The sequence below is a fragment of the Coturnix japonica genome, chromosome 4 (assembly GCF_054131305.1).
Source record: "Coturnix japonica strain WE chromosome 4, WE-NBRP24, whole genome shotgun sequence".
In the NCBI taxonomy this organism is placed as follows: Eukaryota; Metazoa; Chordata; class Aves; order Galliformes; family Phasianidae; genus Coturnix; species Coturnix japonica.
Window position 1 is genome coordinate 82,901,943 of NC_140666.1, and position 9,939 is coordinate 82,911,881.

Genomic DNA, 9,939 nt, shown 5'->3' on the forward strand with positions numbered 1-9,939 from the left:
TCAGCAGAAGATTTTATGCAGGGAGGGAAATGAAGAGGAAAGCAAGAAACATTTCTGAGCAATCAAGGAGAAAGGTTAGCTGTACTTAGGCAAGGTTGTCTTATAATGTTCTAGATGAAGTGGGTTCAGTCCAGTTTGCGAACACTGGCCTTTGAAACAGCATGGAGAAATACGTTCCCTACGCAGTGCAGTCCCACCATCAACAACGTGAATAGGCCCATAAGCTTTCAACAACCTAATTCCTCAATGAAAACTACTCAGCCTTAAGCCATACAATATGACAGACATTCTCATCTGGACATCTTTGCTGCCAGAAGTTCTCTGTCTTAAAAGGGATTCCAACCTCATCCAGTCGACCAAAGGACACTTTTCCTTCTTTTCTCACACCTGCCAAGTATTTCCATGACCGTTCAGTGCTTAGTGCATATTTTGATCATAAATCACTGCGTAAACACGGTGGGTCCTGAGGGTACTGGTTGCTTTACACAACCCACAGATAACAAGAAAAAATGTCAGAAATTTCTAAATGGCAGCGAAACTGAAGTAATTTTTAGAAGAGAACCGGACCTTCCAAAGCTGAAGTCAAACTTGTGTGTCCCTCAGTCACATCTCACTCTAAGGCAAGGTCCTCAAAGCCAGAGTAGTACCTACAAGTATATAATGGGGAAAAATTTCCAGTTCTAAGACTCTGAATTAGCCACGACTTCTCCCCTCCTCCAAGAAAATGATTGGGTGCCCATGAGTCCACAGGTACCCAGATTTTTCACCAAATGAAGGTATTTGTGTACCTCAGGCTTTTCTTACTCCCTGCCGAGATCCCACCATTTCGGCTGAGCTGATCTTACCACTTAGTCACACGAAAGCCCACTTGAGACCGAGAAGTCCTGAGCACAGCTAAGGCTCCTCAACATGGCTCTGCAGTCAGTTTGAGAGAGCAGCCACCCAGCTTTCATTTAAAGACATGGCCGGAGGAGGAGGGAGTGGTTGCAGTGGCATGAAAACAGCACCTGCCGCCAGGGCAACGTAGTTTCAACTTTCTCCCTGCTCAGATAGGTGTTGGTTTTGGACTCTGCCTCCAGGGCTAGTTTTGATTTTTATCCAGAGATGTTTTAACACAAAATGTTTAGTAAGCAGGTTTGGGAATGGTGCCAGATACCTGCTCCCCACCTCCATTCAGGGGAGGTCCCTACTGGTAAGCTGCAGTCAGGCTCCCACTTGCTTCTCCTCTCTGGCTTCTACGAATCCTTCTCAGCACTGTGGCACAACTTCAATAGGAAGGGCTGCGAGGTTGCCTACAGCCTGGGAAGGGACAGGTGGATTTGAATATCCCTCAGGAGAAAGAGGACCCAAACCCAAATTCAACTACTTCTGAGAGAAGTATTGCAACCACTACGTTATTATACAAAAAACCACCACACCAATCATTTGTATCTTAAGCAGCGAGCACACGGCTGTGAGATGAGGCTTTGGCAGCAGGGCAGGTTTGACTCCCCAGGCTGGGTTTAGAGCTTGCAAGTGTGGGAGCCGCTCATGGGATGCAAGAAAGCTGGAATAGAGGATGGGTGCGAGAAGGACAGATGTTCATCTGATATAAGCCAGTGTCACCCTCCTGAAATCACCAGGGATGCATCAGTTGCTATCACTTGAAGTTTTCACTCCTTATTTAGGTTAAAATGTCAAACCAAATCTCCAATATTGTCACCAAAGTCCTTTTACCTTGAATTTTTTTTTTGTTTAAGCTGGGACTGAAAACAGGCTGGGCTCCTCAACTGTTAAGCAGATTAAAACACCATAATCCAACAGACTGTTGAAACTTTATGCAGTTTTACAAACCATCCCATCCTTAGTTTAGCTTCCTGCACCCTCTTAATCCTCAAACAAAAAACATTTAGCTGTAAAAATATAACTAAGAGGTTTCTTACAGGAATTTTTAAAGTAGCTGTTGGCCAATGCGTTTTTATCACAAACCAACCCAGTCTAAGTAACAGCTCCTTCTAAGATTAATTAGAAGAAAAGAGCATTTTTATTATTAAAGAGCATGTATACACATGTGTTTTTAAATACTCCAAGCCTGATTTTCTTCAATTTTGTTGTTTCTTCCAATTCTTTAAACAAAAAAGCAGAAGAACGAAGCATTTATTTGGAAGCTGCAGATTAGCCATTGGAGAAAATGTGCACGTTTTAATCTTATCGAAATACACTAACCTTAAAAATAGAAGCTATGTGGTAGAGAAGTGACACTTGTGATGAAATAGGAGGGTGTTTCGCTCTAAAACAGGACAGATGATTATGCTGGGTAAATGGAAACATTTGCAATTCATTTTAGACACTTGTCAAGATTATCTCATAGTTGGGTGTGCATAAGAGCTGCAGAATTTTTTCTGAATGGGCCTGAAACAAAAACCCAACACAAGATTTTGATTTAAATCTCAGGGACACAGTTATTAGTTTATCCAACAGCATCAAAAGGGAGCAGCAAGTTCCACTAAACCTCCTCCCACAAAAGCAGAAAGCCACAGCTTACATTCAGCACCATTCCACACCGATGGCTTTTAGACAGTTTCCACTCAACAAAGTGATAATTTAGAAATCTCTGTCAATGAACACAACCTCCTCGCTGGAATCCCACAGCTCTGAGGACTGCTGGTGGAGTTTGATATCCTATCATCCAGAGCATCAGAAAATGGGTTGGAAACTTGCGTTAGGAAGCAGCTGAACAGAAATTAAATTCCTTGGACTCCTCTTTCATTCTAGGAAAACAGAAGAACGTATCCTCCATTTTGATAACACTGAGCAGAAGGACCCAAACAGCATATGGTCCTTTCAGTCAAGCACCTGTTCCATATGGACTGTATCTTCACTGACTCGCTGCAGCCATTTTTTCCATATCTGCAGTGGTTTGGGAGCCTTACAAAGTTTAGCACTGCTTTTGCCATTTGGAGAACAGCGCTGACCAATCCTGCTTGAACCACACACATTATTTACTTACATATCCAGAAATTAATCATGCCATATGCCAGTACACGGTGAATGGCCAATACTGCTCTTCCAGCAGCGCCTGCTACCCAATCCCATAACTGGTAAGGTATCATCATTCTCAGTCCCTTATTCAGTGGCAAACAAGCTGTTTCAGCTCACCATTAACTCTTAACACTTTGGTGCAATTTGTTTTCTCAGACCCATGTCCATCATTTCCAAAAAAATTCAGGGAAGCAAAGATCTGTAAGAAAATCTTCCCTCCTGTGTAGCGTTCCTACAGCACCCACTACCATTCTGGACCTTCATGCCTTCGTACATCCTCAAACACTCAAGCTCCAGCTCTTAGGGGATATATCCTTTGCGATACATCCATTCACATCATCAGTCATTCATCAATGAGCCAGTCACTTCAGTGGTGGCAAGTTACAGATAAAATCTGAAGAAATGCCCCCTCTAATTTACACATCTATCCACATCAGTCATCAGAGGACCACAAGGTCCTTACCAACCCAGTGTTTAAGTTCTCCTGACAAGAAGCCACTCTGTATCTATGATCATTCTTGCAGCTTTTCTGTGTACCATTTCTACTTCTACTGTATTCAAGATAGTCGTCACACTGTGCCAATGCTTGGGCTTATCACGGATCTGCACAATCTGATTGTGTGCATGTGTGTGAAGTCTTTAACATCCCATCAATCTTTATGATCAATACTAATGATTGAGTTGATATTTTCCAAGAATAGTTCACAATAATACCAATATATTTTTCCTGAGTGCCTTCATCTCCATGGATGCATAGGTTCTGTTTTCCACTTGTGTGCTACTTCACTGTTTTCTAGCTTGGGTGAGATGAATATTCAGTCATTTTTACTGACGTTTTTACTTTTAACTACCTGAAATAATTCTTGCAGGTAACGTTTTTCTCTCTCCTTTCTTTTCTAAAGCATTGGTAGATAATGTAACGGTAAAGGTACCAACAAGGACTTTTGCAGCTAGAGACTTCCCTGAGTTTGGAAAACTGATGATTCATTTCCTGCCCTCTGGGTTTGTTTATTTCACTTCTAGCTAATTAGAACTATAAGCAGTTCAAAACTGCACAAGTGCTTTTCCTTTTACTTTCTGAGAACTTCGCAGGTTTGATGGTCATTGGTAAGGAACAAGCAAGTGCAACTTATACCTTAACAACTAAATTGCCTTTACCCATGAGCTGGGTTTCAGAATACACGGATCTGTGGCAACTTCCTTCTGCAAGACCTATTCTGGCATTTACCCAGTATATCATAGTGACTCTGCAAATTCATTTAAGTCCTTTAAGGTTCCATAAGTTTGCCCAAGGAAGGTTAGATTAACCATTGTACAGAGCTCCTAAAGCATCACATTTGCCACCAGCACTTGCCACAATGATTATTTAATTCATATTTAAAAATACCCAACTGTTTGACAACTCTTCATTTGGGAGCTTTGGGTGGCAACCATGGATACCATCTATTTTTATCAGTAGCACTATTATGCATTTTGCAGTTTGTTCTAAACCCATCCCGCTGCCACTTCAATTTAAAGCAGTTCTTTAGACTCTTCCAGATACAAAAACACTCCAGAAGAGAAGGCTCTGTGAGTTCCTTTGTAATGATCACTAAAGCAAAGATTTATTTAGCCTTTCTGTAACAGCCCTATGTTCTTTGAGTGTTCTTATTACACTGCAATCATTTACCAAGCCAACAGATTGAGATGTTTCTACTCTTTGTGTGTTTGAAGGAGTTTTCTTATTGTTTCTGAGTATGGTGAGTCTTCCCTCAAGATCGATTTTCCCTGCCTTGTTTAACTTGCCTTATTTAACTTGCCAGAACGTATGTTCTTTTCTGTTTTCTCTGTTCAGACTTGATCTCACTTTCTGACAATGTCTTTTCACTCCTAATATCTCTCTGCTCTTCCATTTAACAATACCAGCTCAAGCCTTTTAACAGAGCCAAAATAATTCTTTCAGCTCCTATAATAACGTCTTCATGTTCTCTGAAAACTCACTCTTTTAGCTGTTCCTTTTAACCACAAATCCATAAGAACCATTTCTATGCATTCTGCAGTCATTTCATGGAGCTGATTTTTTTTCCTTAGCTGTGTTTGTCCCCATCACTATACACTGCTATTGGTTAAAATGGATGTTGTCTTTTTCCTGCTGAACAATCTGTTTCACACTCATTCATCACTTTCTCTGCTGTCCCTTACATCAACTTCAGTGCCCTCCTCTTCCGGCTGTGCTGTTATCACCATTTCTCCCTGGCAAAGGTCCTTTCTTCCCTTGGACTTCACTAAATAAACTCCTGATATTCTCAGATGAATGCAGTCCTCTCCTCCAGATAAAACTGTTGCACTTGCCAAGAAGAGTCCATATTTCCAAAACAGAGTCCTCTGTTTTGATACAGAGAATTTTCCAGATGGCTTTAGACTACGTTTCAGTCATCACTCTGCAATAATACTAATTATGAGCTCATTCACCACCAATATCAACACACCCACCTCCTCATCTCTCAGAGATAAGAAATGGATTCTCTTAACCGTATTCTTTCTTTGTTTCCCAAACAGGAGTCCCCTGGAAGGACAATTTCCCGACACCTCCGACACACTTTGGATGACAATTGTAAGAGGCTTAGCATCTCTCATGTTTTTAAAACCACCAGAAGAAGAAGCAGTGACACAGATGACTGATTTTCATCCAGGAGATTCTAACATTGTTCCACTGTCTCATGCATTTATTAGGAATTCATTTCCTTCTGGAGCCTCAAGGGAAATTTTGTAATCAGCACACCTGGTATGTATAGTATAAATAATTAAGGGGATGCCCTCTCTAACGATCTATGCAGAAAGGCAGTTCTGCTGTAAGAAATGGCCTGGATCACAGACTCGTTAGAAGAAGGAATTAGAGTTTTGAAATCCTCTCAATTTTCAGATTCAAAAATCTCATGAACATTTACTTAACTGGGGGGAATTGGGGCTCTATCTGATCCATAGGGGAACCTACTCAACCAGTTTGTTTATGAGTTACATCAACATTATTCTTTCTACTCTGTCAGCAGAGATGGTGCTTTATCACCATTTTTGTATCCCAGAATATAACTTGTTGCTTGCCTTAACAAAAAGTTCATGACACCAATTAAGCTCACAATCACAAAAGAAAAATACTTGCCAATTTTGGCATTAGGGAAATCACAGAAAAACTGGCTGAGAACTCCTACGTGCTCAGTTTTATCAATTAAAACATTTTTTGAGGACAGCAGAGCAGCTGCAGCCCAATCTCAAGACTTCTGAGGAGGCTTTATGTGGGACAAGAAGGATCCCTCACAACCTTCACAATCTGGGAGCCCCCTATAAAGCAGGGAATACATTGGTCACTCTGAAAGTAATGCCTCCTATTTGAAACCATGGAAACTACAGGGAAGAAGAGCACAATAACACTATTTGATAGAGCAAATTCTCAGCTACAGAACTATTTTTCAGCATAGTCACCACCATTAGCTGCACGTTTTCAACAGCAATGAAAGAGTCTGCATGCCACGCTTGTAGAAATCTGCACCAGCAGTGGTGATACACAGTTTTACAGCTGCAGTGTCAGTGATGTTGCTGGGAAATTGTTGGCCACACACTCCCTTCATTGATTTGAACTGATAGAAGTCAGAAGGCACCAAATCCAGACTATCTGCTGGTTGCTCTAGGGCAGTCCAGCCTTCATCTGTATTTAATATATAAACTACAGATTCCTCACTTGAAATCACTTTTGTTTTTCCCTCCAATACTCAAGATCTTCTTTAAAGCTTCTAAAACAAGCTCAGTTGAGGGAGAGCACCTCACTTGAGGCTGCCATCTGCAATAGCAATGTGAAAGTACTGTGCAGTGGATGGCACACTTGTGATTTGGAACTCAGTCTGGCAGATAAAAGAGGTTAGACAGTTCATTTAAGTACATTTCTTCAGTATGTAACCAACATTAATTCCAATAGTGAGATTTGCTCACCATCATTTCTTCTATTTCCCAAAACGTTGGCTGGATGTAAGCAGTTGGATGAAGGAAATCAGCTTCTCACAAAGGGTTTTGTTCTAAATTCTGATCCCTTTTTTCAGCTAAAAAAAAATCTAATGAGCAATTTATGGCCAAAAGATTGAATCTTAAATGAACAAAAGCAGATGAACATGCAACTGTGATTATGTAAACATATTCCCATCCCTTTGACTTGCTCAGTTACCTTAGGCCCATCAAAGTGCTTGCACTTTCTTCTAAAGCGATTAGATTTGAAAGGCCTAGGTCTAATTAAATCTATGGCTATTAATGTCAGCAAGCTGCATTTCAATGGGATATAAAGCAAAGCGCTGTAATTAACAAAATTTCTCTCTAAAACCCTGAGCAGCTCTTATGTCTGTACACTGCTTTAAAAGGACTCTGTTGGGCTGCAATGATGCTCCCGCACAGGTCCTCTATAAGCAGAGCTTGGTGAAACATCACAGGGTTATGTGAGTTCTCTTAAGAATACTAAAAAAGAACACAGAGACCTTATCTCTCAGTTTAGAAAACAAAAAGCAGGAAACAGTTACCAAGACAGATGGATCCACACACCCTGTGCTACAACCCAGATTTATTTCAGTTCTCCCCTCCCGTCCTACCTGGAGCAGGAAGATACAAGAGATCAGACTCATAGATACATAGAATTACCCAGGTTGGAAAAGACCTTGAAGATCATCAAGTCCAACCGCAGCCTAACCAGTACCGTAACTCTAACAACCCTACACTAAATCATATCCCTGAGCACCACATCCAAATGGCTTGTAACACAACCAGGGATGGCGATTCAACCACCTCCCTGGGGAGCCTATTCCACTACCTAACTACCATGAAGGCTGGAAAGGCCAATAAGGTCATCCAGTTCAACTGGCAGCCCGTGCCTGTGACTGCTGTAGACCACGTCCCTCAGTGCCACATCTCCACATTTATCAAACACCTCCAGTGACGGTGACCCCACCGTCTTAGCTGTGGAAGTTGCACTTTGCTTTATGTAGACTCATTTGAGATCGCACCACCTGCCTACGAGGAGACATTTCCTATTTCATTCTAAAAGCTCTGCCCTCTCCTGTTGGTGTGATCATACCATGCAGACACACACTTACAGGAGAATAACAAGCCCACAGCTGCAAACACCCTGGGTACTGATCTCTATCAGGCCGTATAAAACAGCACTACAAGCTGCCTCTTGGGATTCTGCTGTAAAAGCAGTTGGAACTACAATTAACAACAGCACATCCCGGGATAGGGAAAGACGCATAACTAGAAGCTAATTAGGAGGGCAAATACTGAAGCTTGTTAGCTGAGATGCTAATGAGAATTATACTTGAGTGGCAGCAGCCGAACAATTCAGAGTTAATTAGGAACCTCAGCTGATAGTACGCTGCTCTTAAGAGCTTTCAAAACAAACAACTTGGAAAAGCTGTCCTGCAGCTGAGGATCCTGCACGCCACGTCGGATGACTTGTGGGCATGGAGAACAACGCTCAGCCCTCAGGGTAAGTCAGCAGCATATGGGAAGGGAAAGGCTTTGGTGGGAGGTGTGTGTCCCCATGGCTTTGCTGCCCAGTGCTGCAGGATATGTTGCCATGAGCACTGCCAGAGCTGCTCGCCCTGCAATGCAGCCCCCAGGCAGCGGAATGTTGGGCTCTGCCCCACTTTGTGCAGCAAGGAGGCAAAATATATACACACATATGTATATAAAAATCATAAATCAAGGGGCTTCAAGGGAGTAATCTTTCAGACATGGCAACATGGCAGCAATGAAGCGGGGCCTTACCTGGGCTGAGCTGCATGGCTGAGTCCTGCTCTGAGCAGAGCAAGGCAGAGGGGCTGCGTGTTTAAATGTTTCCTCTGTGCCTGATTGGAAGCGCAGGAGCCAGTCAGGGCCAGGGGAGAGGCTGCTAAACTCAAAGGAGGTTGATTGCTTCAGGAAAAGAGTGTATACTGGAGAACCTGCACTGCTTCATTGAGAGCTGAAATACAGGAAAAGGTTCAAGTGTCGCACGAGAGGGAAATTCAGAGGAACTGAGGGAATTTCCAGGCTTGCCCAGGCCCTGTTTGCATTAAAACTTGCTGTAATTTCAGCAAAGTCTGGTTTTGATTCAATGTATTGTAACCAATCGCAAACCCATGTGGGTACTCTTAAACAGACTCAGCTTTGCAAGAGAATATCAGCGTAATTAGGATCTCGGTTAAAACAGGGAGAAGAGCCTCCAACAATGATTTTAAAGCAGTGTAATTAAACAGATGTCAAAGTATAACTTCAGTCAAAGAAATGCAACTTTAAATGCAGAGTGACCCAGCAGTCAGTGGTTGATGGTGAGAGAAGATGGGGAACTACATGTATTGAAGTCCTCATTATTTGTAATACAGCCTCACGTGAGGTTCCCATTGCGGCAGAAGGGTGTGAGTACAGAGCAGTAAGAGCCCATTTGCAAACCCAACCCCAGCTGTGATTTGTGCCCCAGTCCCTGGGTCACCATCTGGGGGTCTCCTTGCTCAGCAGGAAGGTCAGCTGCTCCGAGCACAGAGCATCGAAAGCCACTTGGCAACTCAAACCAGGCTAAATAAAAGGAAAAAGAATGCAAATGGGAGAAACTTGAATTAATCCTTTGGGGAAGATTCGCCTGTGGGGAACTAAGAGTATAGATAGCAATACCTGGCAGACAACCCTTGTAAACTGGCTCAGGTCCTAGAAAGAAGCCAGCCAGCACAGAGATCAAAGGGAGCTGCCTTCATCTCATTCTCAGGGCTTATTCCCTCCACCACCTCTCTCCCACCACTTAGTGTTCCTGGTAGGTTTTCCTCATATCAAAGAGTACAACAAGGATCATTGAGTCCAACTCCCAGCTCCATGCAGGACCAACCCACACCCTGTGTCTGCAAGCACTGTCCAAATGCTCCTTTAGCTGCC